Source organism: Hylobates moloch, unplaced genomic scaffold, assembly GCF_009828535.3.
Source record: "Hylobates moloch isolate HMO894 unplaced genomic scaffold, HMol_V3 SCAFFOLD_4, whole genome shotgun sequence".
NCBI classification, from domain to species: Eukaryota; Metazoa; Chordata; class Mammalia; order Primates; family Hylobatidae; genus Hylobates; species Hylobates moloch.
In genome coordinates, this window is record NW_026652279.1 from 11,043,344 (window position 1) to 11,057,791 (window position 14,448).

General features: G+C 44.7%; 1 protein-coding gene across 2 annotated transcripts in view; it reads right to left on the bottom strand.

The window, feature by feature from the left end:
- Nucleotides 1-14,448, bottom strand: part of FRMD4B (FERM domain containing 4B) — a 275,592-nt gene that overhangs the window by 67,373 nt on the left and 193,771 nt on the right. The window lies entirely within an intron of this gene.

Genomic DNA, 14,448 nt, shown 5'->3' on the forward strand with positions numbered 1-14,448 from the left:
CCAGACCAGCCTGGCCAACATGGTGAAACCCCACCTCTACTAAAAATACAAAAAATTAGCTGGGTGTGGTGGTGTGTGCCTGTAGTCCCAGCTACTCGGGAGGCTGAGGCAGGAGAATTGCTTGAACTCAGGAGGTGGAGAATTGCTTGAACCCATGAGATTGCACTGAGCCAATCTCATGCCACTGCACCCCAGCCTGGGTGACAGAGCGAGACCCTGTCTCAAATAATAATAATAATAATAATAATAATAATAATATTTTCAAGAAGGAGACCGTAATCAACTCCTTAAATTGTAGAGATGGTCAGGGAGCCGGAGCAAAGCTTTTGGGTGGACAACTCAGGAGGTTTGTTTTAGAAGACTCTAGCAAGTGACCTGACCTAGCAGTGACAAAACATGAGTGCTGTCATCTAATCCCCCAAAAGAAATACTTCTAAAGGGCCAGGCGCAGTAGCTCATGCCTGTAATCCCAGCACTTTGGGAGGCAGAGGTGGGTGGATCACCTGAGGTCAGGAGTTCAAGACCAGCCTGGCTTTGAGGTGAAACGCTGTCTCTACTAAAAATACAAAAATTAGCTGGGTGTGGTGGCAGGTGCCTGTAATCCCAGCTACTCAGGAGGCTGACGCAGAAGAATTGCTTCAGCCTGGGAGGCAGAGGTTGCAGTGAGCCCAGACCATGCCACTGTACTCCAGCCTGGACAACAGAGCAAGACTCCATATCAAATTAAAAAAAGAAAAGAAAAAACAAGAGAAATACTTCTAAGGGACAACAGCTGTCTCACTGGGTATTACCAGGTGGCAGAGAGTGGGCTAACCCCTTTCTGTACAGGCATATTATGCTATTAACATCAGAGTCCCTATTTCATGGATGTGAAAACAGAGAGTTAAGAGAGATTAAGCAATTTAAACTCGCAAAGCAAATGCGACTCCAAACCTGTGCTTTAACAACTTTGCCTTACTTCTCCAGGATTCTAGGAAGAGGGGACAGGAAATAGGGAAGGAGCAGAGGAAAGATTTTAACTTTGAGGCTTCAGCATTTATCATTATGGTAGCCACTGATTAACTCCACCAAAATATGTATTGCTTAGGTGATGAGAGTCTGCCTTTTTAAACTAGATCAAACTGGATTAACCCCAAACTGGATTAACCACATCAAGGATCTGAACATAGATAACAAGACTTCATGTCTTAGCAGTGTTTCTTGAATCATACCAAACCAGAACAAACCAAACAAAAACCATAGCCTAGCTGTCCCTTAGTAGCGAGGACACCAAATTTAGGGTTTTGTTGTTGTTGTTGTTTTGGGTTTTTTTTTTTTTTTTCCCCGAGATGGAGTCTCGCTCTGTTGCCCAAGCTGAAGTGCAGTGGCACAATCTCGGCTCACTGCAAGCTCCGACTCCTGGGTTCAAGCGATTCTTCTGCCTCAACCTCCCAAGTAGCTGGGACTATAGGCACCTGCCACGATGCCCAGGTAATTTTTATATGTTTAGTAGAGATGGAGTTTCACCATGTTGGCCAGGCTGGTCTGGAACTCCTGACCTCAAATGATCCGCCCGCCTCGGCCTCCCAAAGTGCTGGGATTACAGGCATGAGCCACCGTGCCTAGCCCCAAATTTAGTTTTTAAAAAACACTTTTACATGAGCTGCAAAACCAGACTCCAGTCATTTTCGGCAGAACCTTAAAACAGGGAATGCAAACTGCTACAGTGAGAAGTCCAATACCCCAATTAAAGCTCCTTAAACCACACAAGGTATTCCTGAAGCCCCACTTTTTATACTGACTCAAAAAGCTCAAAGTAAGATCTCTACCCTGGATGAGTTATTTCTGTTACTGTTAGGGGATACTAAGTCCTGGGATGGGATGCAGAAGAGAAGAAACAAGCTGACACTTTCATTCACAGTCAATCATATGCAAAGGCAAAAGCTACAGCTCAAGTTCCATTCAATGCCCAATGCCACTCCTGATTATCGGAAATCAGTTCCAAAAAACTGATTACAGACTGAGCTAACTGCATAACAGCTAAAAGAAAAAGCCCTCTTCACTTTCTACCCACCCAGACTAAACTTAAAAGAGAGCAGCTCCAACCAGCCAGGTAAGCGAGGTGAATTCATTTGGTCCAACCCCTAAATGCACAGATGAGAGAAACGAGACCCATTTAAGGTTGAAAACTTACCAAAGTTCCCACAGTAGGTGGCAACAGATCTAAAGGACCAGAGGTTTGTTCTCTGGACAACTGCAGGCCGGAGCACAAGAGGAGGAAGAGGAAGAGGAGAGAATTGGAAAGCTAGAGAGGAACGGAAGAGGAGGGAGGGGCCGGGAAAGGAAACACCCAGCTGGCTGTGCCAGACCTTGCTCTCCTCCCCTCCTATGCCACAGGGTCTTTCATTTGTGGAATTTCCTCCCTACCCCATTTAAACCTTTCTTGATCAGACCTTAAACCAAGTCAGGTTGCAGCTGTTTACAGAGTGAAAAGTGAGAACTGAAAGAATTATATAAGCCTTTCTCCTGGCCTCTGGCCAAAGCTAGGGATGCCTCCCACTGTTTCTGTGAGAGGTGGGAAGTTGTTGGCCCATCCTTCATCCTAAGAAGCTCCGTCACAGGGCTACAGGTGTGAGCATGCAAAGAAGGCCTTCATGGGGGTTTAGGTGTGAACATGCATTTCTAGGCTTCATGCATTTCTAGCGCCTTCACGGGGGTTCAGGTGCGAGCACGCATTTCTACACCATCTCTGGTCCCCAGCTTCCTCAGACCTCTCAGCTCCTCTTTCATAGGATGATAAAAGATATTCTTTGGGCTTTTATTTATGTATTCATTTATTGAGAAAGAGGCTCGCTCTGTCGTCCAGGCTGGAGTGCAGTGGGGTGATCTCGGCTCACTGCAACCTCTGCCTCCTGGGTTCAAGTGATTCTCCTGCCTCAACCTCCTGAGTAGCTGGGATTACAGGCATGCACCACCATGCTTGGCTAATTTTTTGTATTTTTACTAGAGACATGGTTTCACCATGTTGCCCAGGTTGGCCTCAAACTCCTGAGCTCAGGCAATCGGCCGGCGTTGGCCTCCTAAAGTGCCAGGATTACGGGCGTCAGCCACAGCGCCCATCCACTTTGGGCTCTTAAGGTGGCCATCCTAGACACTTTCTGTGTGTGACAAGTGGAAGCATTTTACCTACACAAACTCATTTAGTCTTCATAGCACCCAAGATGTTGCTACTCTAATTTACAGATAAGGAAACTGATTTAGGAAGATCACCTAGCTGCCCATCATTTTACTAGAGCTAGTACACAGGCAGCCAGTACATACCTAGAAAAAAAATAAAAAACGCCAACCAACCAATCAACTCTAGGCCTGTGATTTGCAGTAATAAGGTTTGGCCTTTAGAACTGCATTCAGTCCCAGGTCTCCCTGTTCCTAGGAGTTTTGTGGTCTTAGATAAACTAACCTTTGTGAGCCTGGATTTCCATATTATAAAAATATGAATAGTGACCTGTTGCATAGGATTCTTGGGTATATTACAATAGAATGCTATGAAGGCACTTGCCTATGTTCAATAAACGTGTTCCTTCCTGGCCAGGTGTGGTAGCTCACGCCTGTAATCCAGGCACTTTGGGAGACTGAGGTGGGCAAATTGCTTGAGCCCAGGAGTTTGAGATCAGCCTAGGCAACGTGGTGAAATCTCATCTCTATGGAAAATACACAAATTAGCCAGACGTGGGGTACACACCTGTAGTCTCAGCTACTCGGGAGGCTGAGATGGGAAGATCACTTATGCCCAGGGGGCACATGATCTGCAGTGATCCATGATCATGCCACTGCACTCCAGCCGGATGACAGAGCAAAATCCTGCCTCAAAACAACAACAACAACAACAACAACAAAAGTGTTCCTTCCTTTCTGATGGGAGCATAATAAACCAAAGATTTTACCAAACACTTTATTCCTACCACTCTCTGCCCAGGCTGGTGGTGGATTATTACTATTGAGAAGAATCCCAAAGGGGTGATCTAGGTTAGAGTTGGCAGATTTAATATATTGGACATGCTTATACTAAAAAATTTTTCATGGTTCATCTGAAATTCCAATTTAACTGGGCATCCTATATTTTCATCTGCTAAATCTGGCAACTCTAAGGTTTATAATAAACTGCCTGGGAAAAGAACTTTGAAAGTAACTTGCCAAGTTCTGAGTTGTGAGCAGTGTGGGGCTTGGTTTGACAGAGTCTATTGGTAACCAGTGGAAGCTCAGCCTAGAAATTCAGTTTTCCAACATCGTGACCGATCCACGGGATTGGTGTCAGCCTTTTATTTTCTCAGTATTCTACCAAAGATGCATCCTGTAACAGGAAACCTGCTTGTGTTCTGGGAAGTGCAGTGTCCTCTCAGCTGGAATTCGTTTGTCATTAAATTTTTGTCTGTGGCCTAACTTTTAACAGGGGACAATTACTCTGCCCATCTGCATGCTTGATGGGGATCAACAGTCAAGCTATTTGTTTTTAGGTCTAAGGAATTTCTAATGAGAATGAAAATGTGATGAGAGATTTTTCTAAACGTCAGCCAGCTCCCTGAGGACTCCGATCGTGTCTGCTTTGAACCTTTAACTCTCTTAATAATGGGTAGAAGAAATATCATCCATAAGAATGACTTAGGCTGGGAAGCAGGTTAACATGAAAATCTGCAAATATTTAAAATAAAAATATTTTATTTTTCTCCTGTTAAATTCATAGAGACAGAAAGTAGAATGGTGGTGGCCATGGACTGCAGGAGGAGTGAATGGGGAGCTGTTTAATGGGTGCAGAGTTTCTGTTTTTCCAAGATGAAAAAGTTCTGGAGATTGGCCGTACAACATAAACACATCCAGGCGCGGTGGCTCACGCCTGTAATCCCAGCAATTTGGGAAGCCGAGGCGGGCAGATTGCCTGAGGTCAGGAGTTCGAGACCAGCCTGGCCAACATGGTGAAACCCCGTCTCTACTAAAAATACAAAAAATTAGCCAGGCGTGGTGGTGCGTGCCTATAATCCCAGCTATTCAGGAGGCTGAGGCAGGAGAATTGCTTGAACCCAGGAGGCAGAGGTTGCAGTGAGCCGAGATCATGCCACTTGCACTCCAGCCTGGGCTACAGAGCGAGACTCTGTCTCAAACACACACACACACACATACACACCCAACATAAACATTACTTAACACTACCAAACACCATTCTTAAAAATGGTTGAGATGATAAATTTTATGTATATTTTACTACAATTAAAAAAAATTTATTCTTAAATCTAGAGTTGGAAAAAGGATACATAGGCCAGGCATGGTGGCTCACGCCTGTAATTTTGGGAGGCTGAGGAGGGTGGATCACAAGGTCAGAAGATTGAGACCATTCTGGCTAACATGGTGAAACCCCGTCTCTACTAAAAATACAAAAAATTAGTCGGGCCTGGCGGCATGTGCCTGTAGTCCCAGCTACTTGGGAGGCTGAGGCAGGAGAATTGCTTGAATCTGGGAGGCAGAGGTTGCAGTGAGCCGAGATTTCACCACCGCACTCCAGCCTGGATGACAGAGCGAAACTCTGTCTCAAAAAAAAAAAAGAAAAAAAGAAAAAAAAAACACAAAAGAAAAACAATCAATGCAGATAATGTTTTCCTACAAAAGAATGGAAAGTCAAAGAAAGGTGTTTCTCTTCTGGGAAACTTCCTACCAGACAAGTGAAAAATTACTTATGGTCAACTTGAAGCCCCAACTCTTTAATCCTTCTTCCTGTATGTGTGATTCAATGTGTCTTTCCTGATCCCACAAAAAAATGGATTAACCGCATTAGCCATCTGAACACAGATAATAAGATTGTATTGTTATGTGTTATGTTATCACTCAGTGTGTTTCCAGAATCAAACCAAAAGGCATGGAAATGCTTATCAGTGGGGGAATGTAGAATTCTCCCTCAACAATGTTGTCTCACAGCTCCTGTAGACTCTGGATGGTTTGCACTTTGAGAAGTGGAAGTAGTTCATGTCATGCTACTTTCTATTCCTACGGAATGCCACGCATGCCTGTGTCTCAGCCAGCGGCTACCTGAAGAGGCCAAGTATGCTGAGTTTCATTTCAGGACCAAGTAGCTGTGATGGGTCTAACGGCCTGGTCCACTCCAGTGGAGAAAGAAACTGAGAACTCAAATGGGTCAAGAGAGTTACTTCCTGTATAGGACTGATCCTATGTGGTCTTAGTAACTGTCTAAAGATGTATTAAGGTGGGACTTAGGGTTTTTGTGTTCATTTAGTTGCATCAGGTTTTTTAAGCTGTGAAATGCAAGGGATTTTGAAATGCAAAATACTTAAGCTGTAAAATGCAGAAGCCTGACTCCTACCCTGATTCTATGCTTCACAGAGTAGAGTGTGTAGTCCAGCAAGAGGCTGAAATAAGAGTGGAAAATGCTGCTTATGTGTCCCCTTCTGGGAGATTCATAGCGCTCACGAGCAGATTGAAAACTTAGCCAAGAGAACTTGCGGAACTTTGTTTAACTTTTAACCAAGTATTGTAGAGAGAAAAATCACTTCTCAAGAGTTTTTTTCACAAAAGTGTTTTGTTGATTCACCAAAGGCCCTACCTGAAATAAGACAAAAACGTTCTATTTCTGTCAAGTAAGCCTTCTTTATTCTGCTGGCCAGGAAGGTAATGATTCTTACAAATTTGTGCTGGGATACAAAAAAAGAAACTGGTTGGGTGCAGTCGCTCACACCTGTAATCCCAGCACTTTTGGGAGGCTGAGGCTGGCAGATTACCTGAGATTCAGGCGTTTGAGACCAGTCTGGCCAACATGGTGAAACACCGTCTCTACTAAAAATAAAAAAATTAGCCAGGCGTGGTGGCGAATTTCAAGAAGAATTGCTTGATCCCAGGAGGCGGAGTTTGCAGTGAGCTGCGATTGCACCACTGCACTCCCGCCTGCAACAGAGCAAGGATCCATCTCAAAAAAACAAAACAAAACAAAACAAACCCCCGAAAAACAAAAAAGGAAACCTCTAACAGTGGTAAAATGCATGCGGTTTCGAGCCCTAATTTGCCACTCTCTAGCTATGTGACCTAAATAGTAAGCTACTTAACAGCTACAAAGCTCACTTTTCCTATCTATAAAATGCGGACAATGATAGTGCCATCACAGGGTTGCTGTGAGGATTAAACATATTAATAACAGTAACAATGGCAAATATTGTTTATTGAGACAAAGAAATGGTTCCAGGGAGGCTAGGCAAACTACCCACAGGTACATAACAAGTGGCTGGGCCTGGATTTGAACCCAGGCAGTTAAATTCCAAAGCTCCTCTCTTCACTACAGCTTCCCCATTGATTCCAGTGGGTACTCAGCATAGCGCCTTGCCCATGGGAGATGATATTTTTATTATTGTCATTGACGGTAAAGGCTCTGGAAATGAAATTAGATTTTAGAGCTTTAAGTGCCCCAGAGGTGTAAGAACTAAGGGGCAAATTTCTTTTTTTTTTTTTTTTTTTTGAGACAGAGTCTCGCTCTGTCACCCAGGATGGAGTGCAGTGGCGCGATCTCGGCTCACTGCAAGCTCCGCCTCCCGGGTTCACGCCATTCTCCTGCCTCAGCCTCTCCGAGTAGCTGGGACTACAGGTGCCCGCCACCACGCCCGGCTAATTTTTTTGTATTTTTAGTAGAGACGGGGTTTCACCGTGGTCTCGATCTCCTGACCTCGTGATCCGCCTGCCTCGGCCTCCCAAAGTGCTGGAATTACAAGCGTGAGCCACCGTGCCTGGCCTAGGGGCAAATTTCTTGAAAGTGTTTTTATCTTCCCTTCGTTAACTACTCTCCAGGGCATCCAAAGAAATTCCTTTCCCATGGGAAATAGCTGCATTTTTTTGCAGCACAGCTGTAAATTGTGAATATTCCCTTCCCACTTGAAGCTGGGTGTTAACATACTCTCATTCTGACCCAGCACTGAATTGCAAAATGTAGTCACTCACTTTTTCTTACAAGCAGAAGCACCCTAATCACATAGTTATTTGGTAATTTTCACCTCTCAAAATTAAAAAAAAAAAAAAAAAAAAGGCCGGACTCGGTGGCTCATGCCTGTAATCTGTAATCGCAGCACTTTGGGAGGCCGAGAATTGTGGATCACGAGGTCAGGAGTTCAAGACCAGCCTGGCCAACATGGTGAAACCCCGTCTCTACTAAAAAATACAAAAATTAGCCAGGCATGGTGGCGGGCACATGTAATCCCAGCTACTCGGGAGGCTGAGGCAGGAGAATCGCTTGAACCCGGACAGCAGAGGTTGCAGTGAGCCGAGATCGCACTACTGCACTCCAGCCTGGGCAACAAGAGTGAAACTCTGCCTCCAAAAAAAAAAAAAAAAAAAAAGAAAAAAAAAAGCTTTGCTTTTACAAGCTCATTTGTGGCTGGCAGCTGGGTGATAAAGCCTTGCCTCCTTGCCGTGTCAGCTTTCAGGAATTCTCTGTTTGTCTGTGTTGTGTTACCCAAGTAGCCTGTTATCTTTGCGGTTTAAGGGCTGACTTGGAAATTCAAACTGTCATCTATTTAAAGAAAATGGAAGTCCCCACTCCACTATTTTAATTAACTTTCGGAGAGCAGGGTTTCCTACTGGTTGTGATAATGTTAACTTAAAATACTCTGAAGGGAACACGGCAGGAAGCAAAATAAAAAGGGGAGGATTGCTGTTTTTAAAGGCATTCTAGGAAGAAGTTTGAACAAAGCCATGAGGGCAGATAGCATGGGCTGCGCGGAGAAAAAAGGAAGAGAGGCATGAGCAGATACTAAGGAGTACGCACAGCAGAGAATGGGAGATTAAATGTGTAATGCCAACCAAGTATGGCCTTGAATGCCAGGTTGTGGTGGTGGTGGTGGGCAGGTGTCTGTGTGCAATGAGAAATTAAGAGATTTTTAGAAAAAGACAATGATCAAATCTATGTCGGAGGAAGGTAGCTGGAAAGCTGGAATCAGAACAGATCTGAGAACTCACCAGCAATGTAACAATCTCTTTGGGGTTAAAGTTTACATTTATTACTTTAAGAGATAATAGCTATTGTGGTAGGACTGAATGAAATCAGACATGGACATTTAAATAATGTCTTAGGCCAGGTACGGTGGCTAACGCTTGTAATCCCAGCACTTTGGGAGGCCTAGACGGGCAGATCACCTGAGGCCAGGAGTTCGAGACCAGCCTGGCCAACGTGGTGAAACTCCGTCTCTACTAAAAATACAAACAATAGCTGGGCGTAGTGGGTGCTGTGAGCAACCCCACACCACTGCACTCCAGCCTGGGCGACAGAGAGAGACTCCATCTCAAAAAATAATATATCAAATAACACTTTAATATTCAATTATTAGCTCAACACATAATTCACACACACACACTTTTACAGTCAGGCTGAGTGGGAGGGAATGAGGGCTGAGAAAATTGCGGTGCTGATCAACAGAAGGAAAGGAGAGAGCTGTCTGACAGGTGGAAAAAAGATGGGAAAGGAAAGGGGAAATCCTCAGAGAGCATTCAAGAGAGAACAGAGCTGTCATTCAAGAGAGAACGGAGCTGTCATTCAAGAGAGAACGGAGCTATCATTCAAGAGAGAACGGAGCTATCATTCAAGAGAGAACGGAGCTGTCATTCAAGAGAGAACAGAATCAGTGGAAGAGGAGCTGGTTTGGAGGCTGGGCTGTTGGTGACGTCAGCTTCGGAAATGCTCAATTCAAGAAAGAGGTGGATATTCATAAGGAGTGGACCAGAGCGGCCTTAAGAATTAGGTGTTCAGTCATTGTTTTTACTGAAAAAGCCACTTTGCCTAGGAAGGTATTTGGGGACATATTTTCGTCGATGTTTGTTTGCTTGTTTATCATGTTTTTTGAGAGTGTCGATGCCTGTAGTCCCAGCTGCTTGGGAGGCTGAAGCAGGAGAATCGCTTGAACACAGGAGGTGGAGGTTGCAGTGAGCCAAGATGGCGCCATTGCACTTCAGCCTGGGTGACAGAGCAAGACTCTGTCTCAAAAAAAATCCCAGCACTTTGGGAGGATGAGGCGGGCAGATCACTGATGTCAGGAGTTTGAGACCAGCCTGGCCAACATGGTGAGACCTCGTCTCTACTAAAAATACAAAAATTAGCCAGGCATGGTGGTATGTGTCTGTAATCCCAGTTACTTGGGAGGCTGAGGCAGGAGAACTGCTTGAGCCCGGGAGTTGGAGGTTGCAGTGAGCTGCACTCCAGCCTGGGTGACAGAGCAAGACTAAAAATAAATACACACAGATGTTCACCACAGGATTATTTATATTAGCTTTATGGGGGAAAGGAGCTAATATAAATAAGGCCATGATGAACATCTTTTTTCCCATTATTGATATGGGAAAGAAGTAGTATTTATAACAATAGGGGAGTCCATCATGTCCAACAATTTGGTAAAATAAAATGGATTGCAGGAACTGTTCTAAGTACAAGTGCAATATTAATTCATTTAATCCTCACAGCAATCCTATGGAGTGTGTATCATAAGTCCCAGTTTACAGATGAGGAAACTGAGGCTTGGAGATTTTAAGTAATTTGTTCAAGATTACACAGGTAATAAGTAGCGCCAACCTGGCATTTGAATCAGGCTGTCTGGTTCCACAGTCTTTGCTTTAACCACTACAACATAGCCTCGTGGTATTTTATTTTGCCTTTCTTTTCATTTTTTTCTTTCTTTTTCTTTCTTTCTTTTTTTTTTTTTTTTTTAGAGACAGAGTCTTGCTCTGTTGCCCAGGCTGGAGTGCAGTGGCACGATCTCTAGCTCACTGCAACCTTCACCTCCAGGTTCAAGCGATTCTTGTGTCTCCAGCCTCCCCAGGAGCTGGTATTACAGGTGTGTGCTGCCATGCACAGCTAACTTTTGTATTTTCAGTAGAGACAAGGTTTTGCCATGTTGGCCAGGCTAGTCTCAAACTCCTGGCCTCAAGTGATCTGCCCATCTTGGCCTCCTAAAATGCTGAGATTATAGGAGTGAGCCATTGCACCTGGCCTTGCCTGATTTTCTTTTTCTTTTCTTTTCTTTTTTTTTTTTTTTGTGACAGAGTTCCACTCTGTCATCCAGGATGGAGTGCAGTGGCACCATCTTGGCTCACTGCAACCTCCACCTCCTGGGTTCAAGCAATTATCTCGCCTCAGCCTTCCAAGTAGCTGGGACTACAGGCGTGTGCGACCGTGCCAGGCTAATTTTTTTTTTTTTTTTGAGACAGAGTTTCACTCTTGTTGCCCAGGCTGGAGTGCAATGGCGTGATCTAGGCTCACCACAACCTCTGCCTCCCGGGTTCAAGCGATTCTCCTGCCTCAGCCTCCCAAGTAGTTGGGATTACAGGCATGTGCCACCATGCCCAGCTAATTTTGTATTTTTAGTAGAGATGGGGTTTCTCCATGTTGGCCAGGCTGGTCTCGAATTCCTGACCTCAGGTGATCTGCCTGCCTCGGCCTCCCAAAGTGCTGGGATTACAGGCACGAGCCACTGCGCTCGGCGCCCGGTACCTGATTTTCTCAGAAGAGTTTTATAACAAGGCAGGGTGCGATGGCTTGCACCTGTAATCTCAGTGCTTTGGGAGGCCAACATAGGCAGATCAGCTGAGCCCAGGAGTTTGAGACCATCCTGGGTAACATGGTCAATCGGTGTTTCTACAAAAAATGATGTTGTGTACCTGTAGTCCCAGCCACTCAGGAGGCTGAGATGAAAGAACTGATTGAGCCAGGAGGTGGAGGTTATAGTGAACTAAGACCATGCCACTGCACACCAGCCTGGGTGACAGAACAATACTCTATCTCAAAAATAAACAAAAACAAAATAAAACAAAAACAAAGAGGACTTTTAGAACAAAACTTTGGAGGAAAAACATATCCTCTCTATTCAGGGGAGGAGAAGATCAGATAGTGAGAGCATGGTAATTTGCAAAGTGCTGTCACATCTCCTCAAAACCAAGCTGCAAAGCCATTGTTTTGATTAACCCCCATTTACAGATGAGGGAACTGAGGCTCAGAGGGATGCTGCCAGTCTGCGTGATTTCCAGTCCCATGCTTTCTCCACTACTTAGTGTAGTTTGGACAATTTCAAAACAGTGTGCTCCACTTCAACCTCGTGATCACTCAGGAAAACCACCAGGAACAAGCTCAAGTGAAGGCAAAGGTCTGGACTGGGCTTGCCCACAATTAACTCGCCAACCTTGATGTCCTGGGGCTCAAATGTTTGAACAACTGAAGGACTGTCCCTTTTAGGCCTTCCTTTGCCTCAGGTAAGGGATCTTCCCTACGGAAGGTTTGTGAAATTAACCTTTCTCTTTCTAGTCTCCACCTCCCCACCACTATAGGTTATTACAGCTTCTTCAGACCAACCTGAGTCTCAAAAGTCTCATCAGAGGTAGCTAAGAGACCAGACAGGATGACAGTAATAATGAGGATAATAATAACTAAATTAATAATAATAGCCCAAGGGTGTAGATTACTTGCTATAAGCCAGATGTTGCCCTGGGCAACGTTTACATGACAGTTTTATGGGAAAGGTAACATTTTACCGATGAGGAAACTGAGGCTCAGTGGGTGTCAGTCACAGGCTTGACTGGGGCTAAGTGGGGAAGGTGGGTTAGCAATCCATTGAGTGTGAGCTTTTGGGCCCTGAAACCATCATTTACACATTGACTTTAGAATCACCCCCATATGATTTCTTATCCAGGGTTGTTTTTTAAAAATCACCCCCGTAAATGACTGTGTTCCTTGCATATCTGATATTCCCAGGAAACGTAGCTTTTCTGGGAAAGACAACAGTAGAGACATAGTAGCTTTGAGTCTCACTCCGTCACCCAGGCTGCAGTGCAGTGGCGTGATCTTGGCTCGCTGCAACCTTCGCCTCCCGGGTTCAAGCAATTCTCCTGCCTTAGCCTCCTGAGTAGCTGGGATTACAGGTGCCTGTCACCATGCCCAGCTAATTTTTTTTTTTTTTTTTTTTTGAGACGGAGTCTCACTCTTTCGCCCAGGCCGGACTGCAGTGGCGCTATCTTGGCTCACTGCAAGCTGCGCCTCCCGGGTTCACGCCATTCTCCTGCCTCAGCCTCCCGAGTAGCTGGGACTACAGGCGCCCGCCACCGCGCCTGGCTAATTTTTTTGTATTCTTAGTAGAGGCGGGATTTCACCGTGTTAGCCAAGATGGTCTCTATCTCCTGACCTCGTGATCCACCAGCCTTGGCCTCCCAAAGTGCTGGGATTACAGGCGTGAGCCACTGTGCCCGGCCACCCAGCTAATTTTTATATTTGTAGTAGAGTCAGGGTTTCACCATGTTGGCCAGGCTGGTCTGGAATTCCTGGCCTCAACTGATCCTCCCTCCTTGGCCTCCCAAAGTGCTGGGATTACAGGCATGAGCCACCATGCCCGGCCTCAGGTGTGAGCCTTTAGTGATACTAATGGTCTATAAACTACCTTATCCTCTTTTTTTTTTTTTTTTTAAATCTCCTGCCCTTTTCTTTCCATTAAAAACAATTTGTGTTTGATTTTCATGACTTCTTCAAATTTCTTAACTTAGAAAAATGTAAATACACACACACACACACACACACACACACATATACATACAGAGAGACAGAGAGAGCACAAAACAGAACTGGTGGGAGATTGTGGTGAGGAATCATGCTGTTTTAAGTGGCATCCTTGAACATTCTACCAAAGACGAATGGGAAGATGACGAGAGTGTTGGGAGTTTCCAAAGTGAAGTACAACTCCGTAACTGGAAGTTTTCAAGGTTGGAAGGCATTATTTTGTTAGTCCGTTAAGGGGCACATTATTCAAAGACTTGGCTGGGAATGAGTACTAGGTGATCTGTAAATAATCTACGAGTAACGTCTACCAGGAGTCGAACATTAACATTGTAGAGGCCAGGCTTTCAAAGGGGTCATTGGCCTACAAAGGGAAGCATTGCCTCCACCCTTTAACTGTTTCTCTACAACTCCAACGATTGCGTTAAAAGGATAGAATGGAGCAGGTAGAGGGTGAATTCAAATATAAACACTCTCTGTGGATGTGGCCAGTGAGGCAGTTAGAACCATTAAATGTCTCCGCAGCAACAATACAACTGTTAGGTCAAGTGTATGAAGGGTGAGGCCCCTTCGGGGCAGCTGCGAAAGAAAGCCCCTATTAATCCCTTAACTAAGCAGCTGATGGATTAAATCTTTTTGTGCATACATTATAACTCTTTGAACACAAGATTATTGTAAGTTTTTTTTATCAGCATTAGCTATCAAAGCTTTTTATAGATTTCTTCATCTCACTAATTAACAGATGACAGAAAACAGAACTTTGGAGAGCTTCTGGTTACAATTCGCTGTCATTCTGGCTTGAAAAACTGTAAGAAAGCATCATTCCCTGATTCATTCACAAAAAGAATAGGTCTCTATTTGAAGAGCAAAGCGATCTCAGTCTCCGGCCTTAGAGATCTACT